The sequence below is a fragment of the Tyto alba genome, unplaced genomic scaffold (genome assembly GCF_018691265.1).
Source record: "Tyto alba isolate M040663 unplaced genomic scaffold, T.alba_DEE_v4.0 Super-Scaffold_2, whole genome shotgun sequence".
Classification (NCBI taxonomy): domain Eukaryota; kingdom Metazoa; phylum Chordata; class Aves; order Strigiformes; family Tytonidae; genus Tyto; species Tyto alba.
Genome location: NW_024881282.1, coordinates 67,758,390 through 67,776,289, shown reverse-complemented (window position 1 = coordinate 67,776,289; position 17,900 = coordinate 67,758,390).

Sequence of the window (17,900 nt, the reverse complement as noted above, 5' to 3'; positions counted from 1 at the left end):
TTTAGCTGACACTGACTTACTTACTGCCACTGACTGTCTTAGTGCTTATTTGGGATCTGTATCTACCCTTTTTACACTTAGATTGTATGTTTGGGGAGCAGGAATCATCTTTTTATTCTGTCCTCATACTGTGCCTAACACAAAGCAGGTCATGTGTGTCTGCTATATAATTAAGTATATCACCACTCTTGAACAACTAAGAAAAAAAATCTTTCTCAGTTCACCCAAGACAAAAACAAAGAAAAAACCCTTCAAATATTAAAATAATTACATCAAGAATATTGAAAGAACTATTCTCACAGTCTCACACAGACTATATATTGCAGCTCCAGCAGTGACTGTTAAAAAGTGCAGAACTCAAACACTGATGGTGCCCCATTATAGGTACCCACTTTGAGAAAAAACAAAGCCATGATGGAGAGAGTCCAAAGAAGAAGATAAAAATGTTTAGAAACTGAACATGAAGGAATTGGTATAGTTAAATCTAAGGAAGAAAAATCTAATGGAGTATATATAATAGTAATCTTCCACTGTGTAAAACATCTTTTAATAGAGAAGGTGACAGGAAAAATAATAATTTAATTTTTGTTGTACTGAAGTTGGCACAACTGTCTAATTGGGATGATGAAGCACTGGAGCCTAAGAATACTATGAAATCTCCTCTGGAGTGACTCAGACAAACTATTCAAATAACCAGTATGTATTTGACCTTCCTCATTTCAGTATCTGGCTAAAAGGATCCCTTCTAACTCCTTAACCCTATGTAATTCTGTGATGCCTAGGTGAGGACATACTGAACTCCCAGTAACTCTTACACCATTTGATCTACTATTCAGCAACTTAAATTTGCACAAAATTATAAGTGGTCCATATTTTTTCAGCAAAACTCAGCAACATTATTCCCATTTTGAAAGGGATACAAGGCTTGGCATACTGCTGTATTGTGGTGCAGAGACCACTTGATGGTGGTGTTGTGCAGCACCCCTGGAAGAGCAGCCCCTGAGAAGCTGCACCAGCTCTCATCCTTTGCAGCCAGGACCATCAGTGTGAATGCGACAAGCCCCAGGACTCCTTCAGCTCACAGCTAGTGTTGCCCACTAATATACTGAGCAACCCATATGCTACAGATCCCCTTGCAACCAGAAATATTTTAGGCTCAGTTTGAAATCATTTGAATGAATCCATACCTAGCATGAGTTAAATACCTCTGCAATATCTTCCGATTTTCTAAAGGAAGGTAAATTTTTTCAGAGTCCCCACAAAACTGTTCAAGCTAAAAAGCAGCTATGGGGTCATCCTGTTACTGATCTCTTTTCATGTTGTCAAAAGTTTATGATCTTCTTCCCTTAGCCTAACTTCTCTCTTCCTCTGGTTGATATTCATATAGGTGTTGGACAGGTCACAGCTGGGATAAGGAGACCAACCTGGCAGAATGAGAAGTCATTGTAGTCTTAGCACTAATGTCCAAGTGGGATAAATCAGCCAAGCCTAAACATGTTATTGCAACTAAAGTGCCTGAGGTAGTGTGACTTATCTAGTTTAAAATGAGCTTGGCTGCTTTCCCTTTACACTGGGGCACTGACATACCCTCAGCCTGTTATGTCCCCTGTGACAAAGTCACTTTGTTTTTCACAGTAGGTAGATAGCTGTAATGCTGGCAGGGCTGTTTTAAGGTGGCCCTGGACATCACATGAATACCTCTGCACAGACTGTTGCTGGGAACAAGAGACGTGACTTGTGCAATCCCAGGCAGTTGGACATGGCTTCAAATTAGGACAACTGCCTGGGGCCTGGGTGTTTCAGGTATCATAGTGCACTGGTAGCTGGTGCTGAAAAACACACAGTTCCTGAGAGCTGCAGATCCTGTAAAATCTCACTGGAAATTCCTTCCTTCATCTCTGTGTCTACTGTGCCAGCTGACATGTTTTTTTGACACTGAGTGATGAAAAAAGTGAGGGAAGATTTAAAGCAGAACACACAGGTACTCAGCCAGACAGCTCTGGTGCTTTGGATAATGTCAAATGGATGTTCTTGTGTTGTAATCCCAGTCTGCACACACACAGAGTACCACACAGGTGCCTGTACATCTATGAATGCGCTGCGTTCCACTGAACAGATCTCCATCTCCTCCTTGTGGATTTAATGTCAGCTCTTGTGTGCTGCTATCTTTGTGCCGAGTGTAACTTCACTATCAGTTTGAGCCAACCTCGCTGCAAACTGCTGCTGAAATGGGAAGTTCTACCCTTGTTCTTTGTTGTGAATTTGAGTGCAAGCTGACAAGCAAAACGGGGCTCTAACTGCACTGTGTAGGTGAACTGTAGTTCATTAGCTTCTTGATAAAAAAGCCTATTTGATAGTCTGTTTGGGTGCGTGCAGAGAACACAGAGAACTTTTCTATTCATGTCTTTTTTAGATGAGATGGCCTGAGAAATCAGAGCACATCTCAAGTTACAGTGTTTGGGAGCATGGAAATACTTCACTGAATACATTTCTAGATGAAATGTGAATTCTAGAGATGTGTTACGAGCAGGGCATTTGGCTGTCAGGCAGGGACAGGTGATGGTGCTTGGCAGAAAGTGTCCATAGGCAGACATTTAACTGTGTTCTTGTGTTTAACATTAACTGCCAGTCTATCAGCACCCAAGTCAGCCATAATGTTTTAACTGCTCCTAATGTGCTTATCACTTCACTGAAGCATTTTATAAAATATATGCTCTCACTCTGTCTTAAGTTGAAGTAATGTGGTGAGAGGCTATAGGAAGTCATATATGACAGGAAGAGCATAAGTCTCAAGCTTGACAGGAGAGATGAAATCTTATTTATAGAGATTGGGAATAAAAACTATTAATATAATAGTATATTGCTAAAGATACTATTTAGAATCAGAATGTGTTACCAAGTTCTTTGCAACATGTACATAGAGCTCTGCCTACCACCAGTATATTGGCTTTGTGGTTCTAGAAAGGAGGAGCATTACATATATTTACAATGACTGATAGAAACTGCACCCAAAAGCATTTGAGTGTCGATTTTACATAGACTCTGGATTAGTTCATTGGCCAGTGCTGTCTAGTGGCAGACTGATCTCAAAGTAGTTTGCTTTGACCTCTATGCACAATTAGTAATCAAACAGGAAAGCATTTATCTAAATATGGAATTCAGTCAACATCCCTATCCAACATTTATTGGATCAGACTATAAAACTAGAAATCAATTTCAATGCCTGTGAAGTTACTCTTAGCTGGAATAAATCATGGCATTTCACTACTAAAGTAGGCACTGAATAATTTTGATTTTTAAAAAATTTATTTTTATTTCCCATCCTTAAAGATCATGAAGCAAGAATCGAAGTGAAGCAGTTATGAATGTTTGCCAAGCGTCTGTGTTCATCAACAACTTTCAATATGCTTGTGTATTTACAACAAAAAGAATCACATGAAGTAGGTTTCTTGGCATTCATATGGGAAGATGAATGAACTACAAGGTAAATGATGAAACTGGTGTTTATGACTTAATAGTAGTAGAGCCTTTGACCAATCCTATCTGAACTGGCTGCTATATTGATTGGTGCCAGTCATATTGGTCATTATGAAAATTATATTAGGAGGCTGACCCTATATGAACCTCCATATTTTCTAAATGTTCTAACGTCCCAAAATCAAAATAATCTTTTCCAGATTAATCAGTAAATTAATATTGTCAGCAAAAAAATTTGAAGTATTCAAATTTTGCTTTAGCAACTTCTTAAGTCATCATTACTATGTAAATGACTAACAGAAAAAGGTTATTGATTTATTTCACCAAATCTTCAGTTGCTAGCATGTTTCCCCTAACCAGAGCTGGAGACCTGAGCAGGTTGGACTACTGTCTTCTACATTCAATATCTAATTGATAATGAGGCCTAAACTAAGGTTGCCAGACTAAAGCTTAATCCAGATAAAACTGAGGTCATGTGAGATTGTGACAAGCCACTGGAAAATTTGGAAAGAATCTTTATGTTAATATGCAACTGTAATATGTTATAAGAATTTGCAGTCTGGGAATATTGTTGGATGTTTGGCCATTGTTAGATGGCCCTATGTCAAAAATTCATCTCAAGTCCCATTTCCAACTTCATGGGTACTTTTGGAGTAAATTACACTCCATAATATGTTACAATTAAAGCAAACCTAAGAAATATTGTAGGCTATTTAGTCAGAAAGTCTAGGATTTACTAAACTGGTTCCTTTGTTTAATGGAGCATTTAAATTGCCTTAAGTATTTTCCCATACCAAAAGCTGCAGTTGTGAGGTAGAGCTAGCACCAGATATGTTTGCAGGTCAGACTTTTAACCTCTTTCTGCCCTAGCCAAACACAGAATTTATACGCCCCATCGGTTTTAATCTGCAATTCCTACAGTCACGTGTGTTATATAGTAGGTCTGTATTGTAAAACACAACTCTTGCGAATGGTATGGTTTACACTTTCAATCTTAAACTGCAGCCAGTTAAATTTTCACACATCGTCAAAAGAAGCCACCACAATAGAAATAAATTCCCAGTAGCAACACTCTATATAGCTACCAGCACCTTTGCTGCTATAAGCACAAATAAACTTCCGTAGTAGATCCTTTAATTTACTGGAGTCCAATATCTAATTCTAGCAGCAGCCATTAGGAAATATTTCAAGGCATTGAGAATCCTAGTCTGTGTGAATTACTACAGAGAGAGAAAGTAAACTTCTAGACCAAATTCTTTCAGTGAGTTTCCCTCAGAGACCGCTTTATTGTCTACAAGGCAGTCAGGGAACTGCACAATCAAACTAAAAGCCACAGAGGAACCAGGGTAGGCTGAAAGGGAACACACCCTTTCTAACCCCCCTTCCCCTTTCTTTTATAATCTATCCCCAAACTGGTAGGACACACCAGCTGGAGCCTATTAATCCTCTACTAATTGAATGCTGTTATCCACTATGCTTGCCCAGAGAGGAAGTTCTTTTTTAATGTAAAAGTTTTCTTAAGTCAAGGATTTTCAGCTTTTCTATTATTCTATATTCTGGTTTTGATAAAAATTACTTCTTACTCTAAAGCTAATGAGCATAAAATGCTCATTTTCCCCGATTTACTTTCTTCTGTTCACATCACTAAACTTTTTCTTCAGGCTTGCCTTGTTCCCACCTGACCTGCTCTCTACATTTCCTTCAAACCCATCCCTTACTAGGGCTTTGGAATAAAGACAGAAAATAATTAATAATAATAAACCCCCACAGATCAGTTACAGAAGTGCTGAGTTTTACAGCTACATATGAGGAAAGGGTTATGTGTTTTACAAAGATTTATATATGTACAAAAATATTTACATCAACCACCTCAGTGACTTTGACAATCACTGTAAAAAAACAAATGAAAACACATTTTTCTTTAATTTAACATAGTCATGTATAGAATCTTTACTTACTATATACTTCAAAATAAGGAATTGGGATTTAAAAAAAATAGAAAAGCCCTGAAAAAATTGTAAAGCATTCTCAATTTATTTGCATAGTTTCTATGTATTACCTATCTATATAAATATACTTAAATATAAGTATATAAGTACAGAGGCAGGAGTGTTTCTGTCCTTATGTTACAAAATTTCTCAGTTTAGCTCTATTGCTATAAAACAGACTGAAATTCTTCTTACGAAAATAAATACACCAATCTATGAATATTATGTAATAATTACAACAGAAGTAGTTTATTATCATAATAATCTAATGCATAAACCACAGCCATCATGATTATGTAATAAGGAAAAGTTTTCTTTAATATTTTATGGTTTTTTTCAATCCATTGCCCCTGGTTTAGCCTCTACCTCAGCAGATTTCTCCAGCTCTCCTTTAGCTTTCTGCTATATTGGATTTTTCTCCCTTGTCCCCATCTGGTTCTGAAAAGCAGCCTCAGAAAAATGGGATGTTTTTCACCAGGTTAGAGCTGCAGCTCTCATCTGCAGAAACAAGAAATCCCTGCAAATTACACTGCTAGGAAACTTGAGCCATTACCAGTGCTGCTATTTCACATCTACCCAGATGTATAACTTGCTCGTGGCTGTTTTCTCCAGCTACTGACTGGAGATTTCCCTTGCTGGACACCTACCAGGGGTGAGGAAGAGCATGTAACATATATACTGTTCATCTGACTTTGCTGATTGGTTTAAATTTGTCCAAGAAGCATCTATTTCTGTTACTTGCAACGTTTTACTGATTAAATAAAGCTACTTTAAACGTGCTGGCAGCTGTGGTGAGCTAATCAACCAAATGACATCGCGATGTGCTTGCAACCATCTCTTCAATCAGCAGTTGGCCACCTGTTTTTGGGTGGTGGGCTTCCTAGCAGCATCAGCTGCGGTTTCCCTGACCCCCAACCTCACCTAACTTTTAAACCGCCTTGCAGCAACCATTTTCTTGGTTTTCTTATGTCTCCCACATGCTTTGCCCGGGGGTGCACAGAGCTCCTTACAGCCCCTGTGCTATGGTCTGGGCAGAGAGAGTGGAGCTGCGCTCCCCCAACAAGATGGCTGCTGCTCTGTGGTGAAGCCCGGTCCCCTGACGAGGTGGCTATCGCTTTGTGGTGCAGCGGCTCCACCCACCTCACCGCACCACAGCATGGTAGCCGTCTTGTCGGAGGGCACGGCTTCACCCTCCCTGCAAAACAGAGGCAGCAGCAGCCGGCTCTGCTCGCGGCAGTTTCTTGGCCAGATTAAGAAGGAGGCATGGAGAGGAAAGCGCAAACCTCCGATTTCAGGTCCCTTTGGAGGTACGGGAAGATGGCTGCTGTTCTGTGGAAAGGAGTATGTGTGTGATGGAGGCCTTTCAGCCAGCTGAGAAATGCAACCAGGTTATGAGAGCTGCAACACATCCCCTCATGATATCAGCCTCTGTGAGAAGTGTAGGTTGTTGTTGCCCCATAAATGCTTTACCAGGCAGTTGGCTTAATAAGAAGTAAATAGCAGTAGTAGTAAGACAAGTTTTCCTTCCCTGTAGACCTCTCATTAGGAAACTGTAATTTCTTTAATGAGAGCCCTCTCACGGCAGCTTTACCCTTGTTACAATACACTGGTTTATTTTAATGTATCCAAGGTGAGACTATGCTTTAAATCAACCTGAAAAATCAAAGCTTAAGTATATACCATAAGCCTGCTGCTAAAGGGGCAATTCAGCTGTGTGCGCCCTGTGGGGGGCCAGGGCTGCACCTCCCTTTGCTAAGGCTGTCTGATGTGTTGATTTAGGCCTAGTTTTGAAACACAAAAAGGTAGATTTTAAAAAGTGTTTAGAGATGGTTTCATTTTATTACCAAATTGAAAAAAAAAAAAAAATCCACAAAGAAAGGTTCCCACAAAGAAGATTTATCACAGTTTTCAAGAGAAAGAAGAGGCAGGTCAACTGCAAGTACTTCTGAAAATCCTATAGTAAATATTTTGGTACTTGTTGATTGCACTTTGGGAGATGGCTCACAGGGTTGCTGTCTCTACGACAAAAGGAGGTAATAATGGGAGCACCTGAAACCATATTGATGCTGTAGTAAGGCATGTGGTATCGTTTACATGTGCCTGAGATTTGTCAGCTGGCACTGCAGTTAGGGGAAGATCTGGTATCCAATCATATACAATGAAATCCAAAGCTCCACATGGGAAAGCCTGCAGAAGCAGGATTTTCTTTGTATGTTTGCAACAGCTAAGTGTTTTTTCACAAATTATCCTGGCATATAGCAAATGGTACTGAATATGTATGAACCAGTAAATCACATGTATCCAATGCAAACACCCCAGACTTTCTGAGTATGTGCTTGATCTGTGCCGGTGCAGATCGTCTCAGCACCATGAACACAGCAACTCTGGACTGGCTCATTGCTGACTTGTATCAGGAGAGAATTCTGTATCCACAAACCAGTGCCTACCTAGTGTTATGGACTATTATTTGCTGTTACATATTTCATCCTGCCTGAATAAATGGCTTCCTCTCTGAGGCTTTCATAGGCTGGAGATATACTGATGAGATCTGGAAAATCCAAACACTATTTGTTAGATTGTTGCTAGTTGGGGGTGGGAGGGGCACGGAGGAGTTAATTTATTTTTTATTTTATTGTGGAGCGCAAATATTTCTAATTTACAGCAGAGACTTCCACAGCTCTAAAGACTGGGGGAAAAAATAATAAAATACAAACCCCTGTCTTGCAATGCTTAGTCATGGATGCCTGAGCATATGCTTTCTCAGTTTTATTGAGCCCCATGAATTATCATTGCTACTGCTGTCTGAAACTGAGCTTCACCTCTGACCATCAACAGAGATGGCAGCTGAACTGTCCTATGGCTGTTTGGTAGCATTCTGTGGCCCACAAGAGCTTCCTGGGTAAGAAGTGATATAAGTAATTCAAGTAATACCTGGACATTTGACTTCCTTTCACTTTACACAGAAAAACAGTTGCACCAAGAGGCTCACTCCAGTGGTGACGGCTGCAGTACAGAAAATAAGATATTGAACCCAGAAAAAAAGTGAGTAAGTTTCTACTGTTTTAGTTGCTCTGTTTGTCTGTGGAGTCAGAGAAGATCTTGTGCTGTCCCACAGGATCCTCTGGAAACACAGTGTGTGGCTGGCCAAAGGTAGCCTCAAATAACATCACTTTAAATTGTTCTAAGGGTGTTGAAATAAGGAGTTAGTGCAAAGTAGTAAATATATTGGAATTCATACCAAAGCTTGAATTCTGCCAACTTTCCTATGTAAACAATTCCTGAGATTGTTATATATGAAATTCAAAGGATAGGTCATCAAAAGTGAAAGAAATGAATATTGTTTGACTAGATTCTCCCATCTAGTTAAATCATAAGTAGATAAAACTGCCCTGGTCTGTAATATTCAGCCACAAAAAGCCAAAACTGAACAGAAAAAACACAGAAGGAAAACAATGTTGTCTTTTTAAATATTACCTTATTTTCTGTTCAGTCAGCAGGAAGGACATACAAACTTTTCACACATCTTGAAAACAGAAAGGTGAAAATGAGGTAGTTAAACTCCCTGTGTGTTACTGCCCCAGATTGGGAGAGCAAAATGAAAAGCTGTCCTGTGACCAGAGCGGTGGCAAATCTCCCTTGTTTCTTGCTCCTAGGAATAGGGAGGAGCATTTCTGAGGAGTGACTACACAAATTCTCTCTGATGCTTAGTTCAATACCAGTTCTGGTAATTAATTAGTATTGTTGTTTCCATGAGCGACATGAAAAGGGAAATTGTGTTTCTTCCTTCTGACAGAAACTTCTCACCCACACATAACTGGGGCTACTTTAAATTTTTGGGTTGACTTGTAAGACCCTGGGCAAGAACCAGGTATTAAATGAGTGTACTTGTGCCTGAAATTAGATACACTGCGGGAACTTTGCAAATATGATCATTTCTTTTGGCTAGAGAAGTCAAAAGCCATCTCTACCTTGTCATAGAATAAGGCTATAACTTGGCATATATTTATGGTAAGTTTCCAGAAAGACACTATTGAAGAAAGAGGTTCATGGCTGTGAAATTAACCACACAATTATCAGGAATTATATGTGTTCGAATTAGTGAAATGTTTAAGTGGTCTGCACCACAAAGGAAGTACAATTATCCCAGATGAAGGACTGAGGCACAAAAAGACACAAACTGACTTTATTAGTACCACCTGTGAAGTGAGAACTGCTTACAGATTAGCCACTGGACTACCACACCTCACTGTGCTAGGCTGTCTGTACTACCAGGTTGTGTATTTTGTGCAAATCTGCTTCCAAATTTGTCATCTTCTCCATGAGAGGATTAAGTAATGGGCTAATAGTAGCATGGAGAATAATAGGATCAGGATAGGGAAAAGCCAGTCCTTTTCTCTACTCTGTTATAATGCAAGAGTGCACCTGTAATCTCTCACCTTGTTTTAGCTTTGCTGTAGTTTTCTCATATTCGTTTTTCTACTCTACTTGTGCAGTGATTTTTCCACTCCGCTAAAGCACTGTCCATTCTCTGCTTATCCTCCTTTTTCCTTATCAACTCACCTTGTGTATTCCAGGATATATTTCCAGGAGATCCCCATATGGAGTCTTCCAACTCCCAGGTTGACTGAACACACAATTTGCCTCAGGCCTTTTTAACGCTTTGGGTATTCCTTCCCACAACTCTGAGTAAGAAGCATCTCTCTCAAACGTTCTGTGTAGTATAATAAACACACAAATGGCAAATTCAAAATGAAATTGGAAATTGAAAAGTGAATGTTCAGTAACAAAAATGTTGTGCTGGTTTATAAGATTGCTAGTGATTACTGATGTCTTATATATCAAAACATTTATTTGTGAAACTGAAAGACACTGCCAACCTGTCTTTCTCTGCAACAGGATTGTTTGACAAAAGTCTTCCTATGTCTTCATTTCTGATTGTTAATACTGAAGGAAAACTGTATAAGACTATTGCAAATCTGCAGTGGGAACACAGTCAAAGAGATCAGTGTAATTGTCCATTTCACCGACATGGGGATGTCACCAGTGACAGACATATGAAGAGCTAGTCTAAGGAAATAACAGTACTTAGAAACATTGAAATCAAATGTTCTCACACTTACAACAGCAAAGAAACAAAGGACATCTCTAGGACAGATAATCAAATGTCTTAAGATAATATTGAGTTTAATGCTCTGAAGGCTTTGGATTGTGGAAGGGTGTGAAACAACTCTGAAAACAGATTGGTCTGAACCTCTTTTCCTTTATGCCAGTTTAGTTTCATTGATTTTGATAAAATTATTCCAGATTTTCACTAATGTAAGGTTAGAACATGGTCTATCACTTCCTAGACTACAGCTGTCTGGAAAATATCCAGTCTTATAAAACCTCCCTGGCAACGACCATTTCTTTTTTTTTTTTTTTTCCCCCTTTCTTCAGTATTCTGTTATGCAATCTGAAAATACAGTGATTTAGCCTGGAAAGAACTGATTAGAAGTGTCTATATCTCATATGAATGAGAGAGAATTAGGAAGAGACTTGTAACTGCTCACATCACATTGGTTAGCTTCCATCTGTTCTAAGCACATACACTAGAAATAATTTCAACATACAAGTAAAATGTACCTCCTTAGGAGATGCACCAGTTTGCTAGTAAAGGGTAGCCAAAACTGGATTTCAGCATAGCCACAGTGGATGCTACAGTGTGGGTTTTTTAGGGATTTCCAAGGTAATGATCTCTAGAGGTAGTCTAGCTGAGATGGGTTTTGCCACCAAATAATGCAGTCTCCTCTCTTCCTGCACTGCTGTGGCAGCATCAGACTTCCCTTGCTGACTTCTCCATTGCAGTCACCTCTGTCTCCTTTGTCTATCCCAGAGGGTTGCATTTCTGCTGTGGAGAGAAAGGTATCTGTGCAATAAAGCTGGAGGAAGTCTCTTGTTTCACAACAGTATCGAGGCTTCCGTCTTCTCATCTTCATTCCATCCACAGCCACAAATCTGTGCAGCGGGCCATTAGCAGAGGAGGAGGAAGAGTATGGCCACTTGGGCAGTATTTATTACTTGCTCTCCTTTAGGGAAACAGCAGTGGGCTGGATGGAAACATCTCTTCTGCTGGATTTTAGTTAAGAGTTGTTAGCTGAATGTCACTACCTTTATAAGGCATAGTGGTGTTAGATAGTTAATGAGAGAATGCATACAATTCAGTAGATTTTTTTTTTTTTTGCATTTAAAAAAATATATCTGGGGACAGTGCTAGTGGTACTGTCTTCTTGGTTTTTATTAAATAGTTTATTAGGATGCTGAATGTAAGACATTGAAGTCAGCTCTATGTAAGAGTTTTAGGTTCAATTCCTTTTCCTTTCTGAGGAGATCTGAACTTGATTTTTAAAAAATTCTCAGTTCTATATATCCAAAATAGCAGAGTACTGAAGTAAAACAGGTTGGATGGGACAAATAGGAATGTGCTCACTCTCCCTTAGATTAGAAGTATTCCAATTCAAATACAGTAACACATTAGCTGGGGAGACAGCGTGACTGCATAGCTCACTGCTGAGACTGACTCTCAAAGGAGTAACAAGCGTGTGTTTGTTCTATTACATGTTCCTTGGAGATGATCTGCTATTGGGCAGATGAGTATTTTGGATACTAGACTACAAAGTGGTATTTCTTTCTAGTCTTTTCCGTGTAAAGTGTAATTCAGCCTGCACAAGAGGCTCAGGGTCCCCTGTAGAACAATCCATGCTGCAATTTGCCTTTGCCTGGGGATGATGATGCAGGTTCAAATCCCTTTGCCATCCAGCCAGAGTGCTCTAACAATTGATTGAATGATTTAGTAGGGGAGCACAGCAGAAGCACTGACTCATCTGGCTGTACTTTGTGCAGACTGTAATCTGATATGTGTAGCTAAAGAATGCCTATTTGATCAGATTTTGCTGAAAAATGGCAGGGATCCCATGCTCAGGGATCCTGAGGGTTTTGCCCTATTATTGCCTTCCATGTTATGACCTGTATCTGGGAATGCTTACAAGCTTATTCAGTTTATGGGACTTTACTGTTGGGAATTAAGTATCCGTAAGTGGTTAGGCATTTCCAGGATTAGTCAAAAAAAAAAAAAGATGAGCATGTGTTTGAAGATCTTTATGTTTAAATCAGGTCTTTTACAGATAGTTGGACACCTATAAGTGTCTTTTGATCTAGCCATGAGCACCTGTTTCTACAAACCTTTCTGCAACCTAATGGGTTTTAATGAGATTTAACATGCATGTTTACAGGATTGGGCCTAATTCCAAAAAGTGTCATATTTTAATATTTTTCTATGGGCTGAAACTACTTTTTAGTACTGGAAGTGCTGCAATAGTGTAATAATTCATATGCCTTATGGTAAAGAGATGTCTGGGACAAATATTGATTGAAGTTATAATTTCTTTTGGACAAAGCAGCTTATTTGAACTACTTTTCTATATACTACTCTGTACGAAGACCTAAGCACCTTGTTACGACTGACTTTAACAAGTTCTGGAATTTATTTTCATTGAATATGTAGAATGACATAGGAATGATAAAATCTGACAGATTTTTAAAAAATTCAAACCATCCCTAATTGAATATGCACTCTTTCACAGCATAACTGCATATTTTTTTAAAAAAAATGTATCCCCTTGCAATACATAACTAATTTTACATTAACATTTTCTCTTTTCTTGTTCCTAAGATCACAAATAAGAATAAGAATTTTCATAATTACAAGCAGTGAAACAAGGCTTGTATGACAGTGCATCAAGAGTTTTTACAAATATACATTTACTACATAGATTTTCAAGGCCTTTTTTTTCTGTGGGAGCTATTTCTGTCTCCACAGGAACACTTCCTTGCTACACAGCATTTATTACTAACACCACACAAACACTTATTCTATAAAATACACAAATACAACTGCTATATGAAAATGGTACTGCTCAAAAACCTGAACCCCATTGGAAGTGGCTAACAAAAGTATTCATCCAGTTTCATCCCACAGCAAATAACTTTAATATTAGTTGCAGCTGCTCGGATTTTCAGCATGTGTCTCTTGGCCTGATGTGTCCTTTCCGAGGCAATGGCACATATTGCTGCACATGTTCAGTTGCTCTACCTTTGTGCTGCAGTTCTTCACTCTGTAAAATGTTCTTCTCAGTACACAAAAGCAGCTGCTGAAGAAACCGCTTCAGACGGAGGGTGAGAGAACTGATGGCAGCACCACTAAGCAAACTCCAGTAGAGACTGAGAGAGCGAGGCGGTGCAGACACCAAAGGAGCTTCTGTGAGAAACAAAAATATCAGCATTATTGCCTGTCATCAGAACCCCAGGTGAGATTGAGAAGCCACTAGACACTTTTTGGCTGTAGATCTATGGACCTGTGTTATGCTTGACTCAAAAGGGTTCACCTTGGATTACAAAATAGAATATTTTGCAGAAATGGTACCAGCAGCTTTTTTATTTGCCTCACCGGTGATGATGATGATGATTTTTTACAACAGCAACAAAATAATTCTGGGGGGAGTTATCTATACCTTTTGGAAGTTTCATTGCTCATTGTTAAGTTAATTAATTAACAATTCCAATGCACACAGACTTCAGAAACATCTATAGCTGGCTAAGTTATCCATGCAATACATCAGTGCCTCCTGAAAGTGGTGGCAGAAAGCCAAACAGGCAAAAACTGATGCTTGCTACTTAATTTACAGACTTATATTTAAATATATTTTATTCTAACAATTTGTAATGAGAGATTTACCCTGGAAGAGCCCCAAAGGCTTCATGTGAAACATGAACAGTTATTTCTGTTAGTGCTCAGGCTTTATTTCAGGCAGGGTTTTTTTACATTGCTCTAGCCATGCAGCGATCTGTAAAGGGAACCTACTCTGATACAGTTTGAAAAGTGCATTTTGTACTTGGCTCTCCCTTTGATCGAATTAATCTGGGCTTTTTTGTAGTTCTAAATGAGGCCTATGGGCTGACAATGTAGCTGTTTAAAGGGGATTTTAGGGGATAATAGCCAATGCAAATAGTGCCATGAGAATGGCAACTTGCTTTTGCACTTTCAATCACATAATAACAGCAAAGAAAGCTTTTAAAATGAATTGAAATTTTGTGGCATGCCATCTGGGATTATTTGGGGAAACAGTTCTGAATACTATGGTTGTGTAAAAGAATGGTACTATGGGGCACTCTTAAGCTGACATGTTTCAGATGGCACCCTTATGCTAACTGCTGCAAAGTTGGCTAGCATTTTTTTTATTATTTTCTTTCTCCTGGATTATCTGCAAAAAATTCTCTTTGCTGGTATTTGGGCCTGAAAAACTTTTCTATTGTTAAAGAATTCAATTCAAACCCCTTGCAGCTGCTGATCCCTTTATTGTTCCAAACGTTATGTATACGCGTCTCAGATGAATGTAGCCAAGCCTTTTAGTGCCTTAATAGGTGTCTGTATAAAGGTCATTTATTCTGCAGTACTTGTTTTAACAAAAGTTTATACACAAACAACAACTACAGCTAAAACATTCACATTAATCAATGCTCCTCACAGTGTAAAATGCAGAGAGAAAAAGCCTAACCGGAGAAAGTATGTCCAAACATGAGAGCTCTTTCTGTGTTTAACTGTGAAGCAGCACATATTTTAGACTCCATCATCAAAAGCTGCATGAAAAATAATTTCAAAGCTGTTCAGAGCAAGGATTGATGATTCCAGACTTTTCAGGACAAACACAGTTTTGATGAGGTCACTGAAAGGTTTAATACACAGGAATCAGTAGAAATGTGGAAAATATATATATCTGAGTTCCCCTTTCCAATTAGTTTTGGAACTGAGCTTTAGGCTAGCCAGCACCTTGACATTTCAGTTGACATAGCTGCCTTCTTTTCTTTTCCCTTTCCTTTTGTCTTAGCTCCAACTGGCTGCCCTTATAAACACTCCTTGAGGAATTAGGGTGCATGTCAGATATCTTAGATGAGAACTGAGTTCAATTCTCTGGCACACAAGACTTTTCTTTTTATAGAAATATTAAAATACCATCTGGAAGCTTTAGGAGTGTAGGTCATGTCCATGGAGAGTTTAAATCTGAGGTTATGACAGATGTTGGGTGGTGAATTAAAATTTTACTCCAAATCTGTAAATCTAACTTGGTTCCGTTGACTTTCCTGGAGTTAGTTCTGCTGACACACATGTAATGAGATCAGATTCTGACTATCTAAGTACTCCATTGAGCTCAGCAGAATATAAATCCATCAGTGATATGAGGGATGAGGCTTGTCAGGAAAATAATGTGCATGCTACGGTGGGGACACATGAGGAGCAGGGCCAAAGAAGCCCAACTACGTGATATCTGATAGAAGAAAATGTAGAGAAAGTTGTGCTTCCTTGTTTGTTGCTTAGGTTTTTTTGTCATTCTTGAGAATAATAGATCATGCTCTGATCTCTAAAAGTTGTGTAATTTTTAATTATATAACAATGAATCTATTACTGCTGCTGCTAGGGACATTACTATACATCACTCCACCAGTCTGTGTCAAGCTGTACACATGGATCACAATTACTCTCTACAAAAACTTGAAAAATCAACTGTTACAGCAGTGGTCTGAGAAAAAATGATGTGTATTCTACTGTGTTGATCATCTGATCAACAGCTGTGGGCTCTGCCAGATAGGTGAGGACATTGTTCTCTCAAGGATTGCAGTGGGAATACCCTACCCCTCCAGTCCCAGATTCTTAGCTAGCACAGCTCAGATGCTCTAAAACTCTACCTGCGAGACAGAGGCAGGCTGTCTGCGGGCTGCCTCGTGCGGGACTTCACAGAGCGCCGTCACTTCCACTGCAGCCATGTGCAAATAGCTGGAAAGTGCAGTGTTTGGAAAGCTGATGTACTATGTGCCTCACAGCTGACGCTGTTAATCTCATGGGCAGCCACATACGGCTCTAGCTGTAGCTTCCAGGTGGTCTTCAAAACTAGCCACATGTATAATGTATTGCAATAATCCCATTTGGCGACAGCACAGACACAGCTAACTGAGGCTAGGTCCTCGTCCAAGCCAAATGACTGCAATTATGCCAGAGAAGATAAGGTGCCAATGCACTTGACTAGTGAGGTGACTGATCAAAATCCTAAATCAGAACACCCAAATCCTTCTTGTTCTGGCAGGTAAATCCTGTTGCTACAAATATTCTAAATATTTAATAACAACAGTCTAGTGATTCTGTGGGAGAGATGCAGAGTGGCCATGGTGTGGCGCTGCAGAATGCGCTACAAGAATAGCAGGGGGAGATAGGGAATGTCATTATCAGAAGTGGAGGGAAAAGGTTTCCTCCTTCTGGTAAATCTAGCCTTACTGAGACTAATAAAACATAAGGGAGTAATAAAAAAAAAACCCAAACCACAAAGCCAGAACATGCTGCCAATCACAGAGGCATGCGTCCTATCTGAGAAACAGAATTTCTTGGCTTCTGCTGAGTTCATTCCACCTTCAAAGGTGTGATGCAGTAGGCAATGTCCATTACAGAAGGAAGATACCACTAATTAGCTGCTTGGCTGTGTTTTGCTGCTCTGAAAAGTAGTGGCTCCTGGCCAGCATACCTGCTGCTGTGTGCAGGAACTCTGGGAAAACAGCACCTGGCACCAGGTTCTTGAAGACATTCTGGATGAGCCTGTTTTGCTCCAAAACATGAATTATGGCTGTAGTTTTTATCGGAAAAGGGCTGTTACGGCAGTTTGTGCCATTTCAATTGACCTTGATCTGTGCCAAACTATGCATATAGATACAGAAACTGAAAGCAAATGACAAACTTCTCAAGATGTACATAAGAGATGAAGTCAAGGGGTATTAGGGTGTTCCATAAAGATTTTGTATACTGCTGTTACTTAAATTAGCATGCAGTTAGTTTAAAACTAGAAGAGGGTTTTTAACAGCATCAGTGTATATCATGCCAAGGGAAAAACATTTACAGAGAAGAGGAAACACCACCTTCAAGAAGCAGGAATCCTTCCTTCACCCATAGTTCTGGCTATGGTGCAGCAGGGAAGGGTAAGGGGAACCGCTACTGTGTCACAGAAGCTGCTGAAATTTCTACTGTTGCTACTGAGGGAACAGCAGCTATGTCTGGAAACAAATAAATCCACTAGCCATGGTCCACCAGTGAATCTGGACTCTGGAAACCTTACCCTCCCCCTGGTCCTCCCTATTCTCTCCCATGGCTCATGATGTGAAACTGTTTCAATTCTAATGGTAAGGACTGGTCCTCCTATCAATAGTATGTCTCACGCAGAAGATCAGAAGCTGCCCACGCACTGCTGGAGTTGTTTTATTGTGAAAAGAGGCTCTGCTCTGACTGTTTTAATTTAGTCATTTTCAATTCATTAAGATTAATATAATAATATAATAGTGAAGCTGAGATCTGTTAATTGAAAT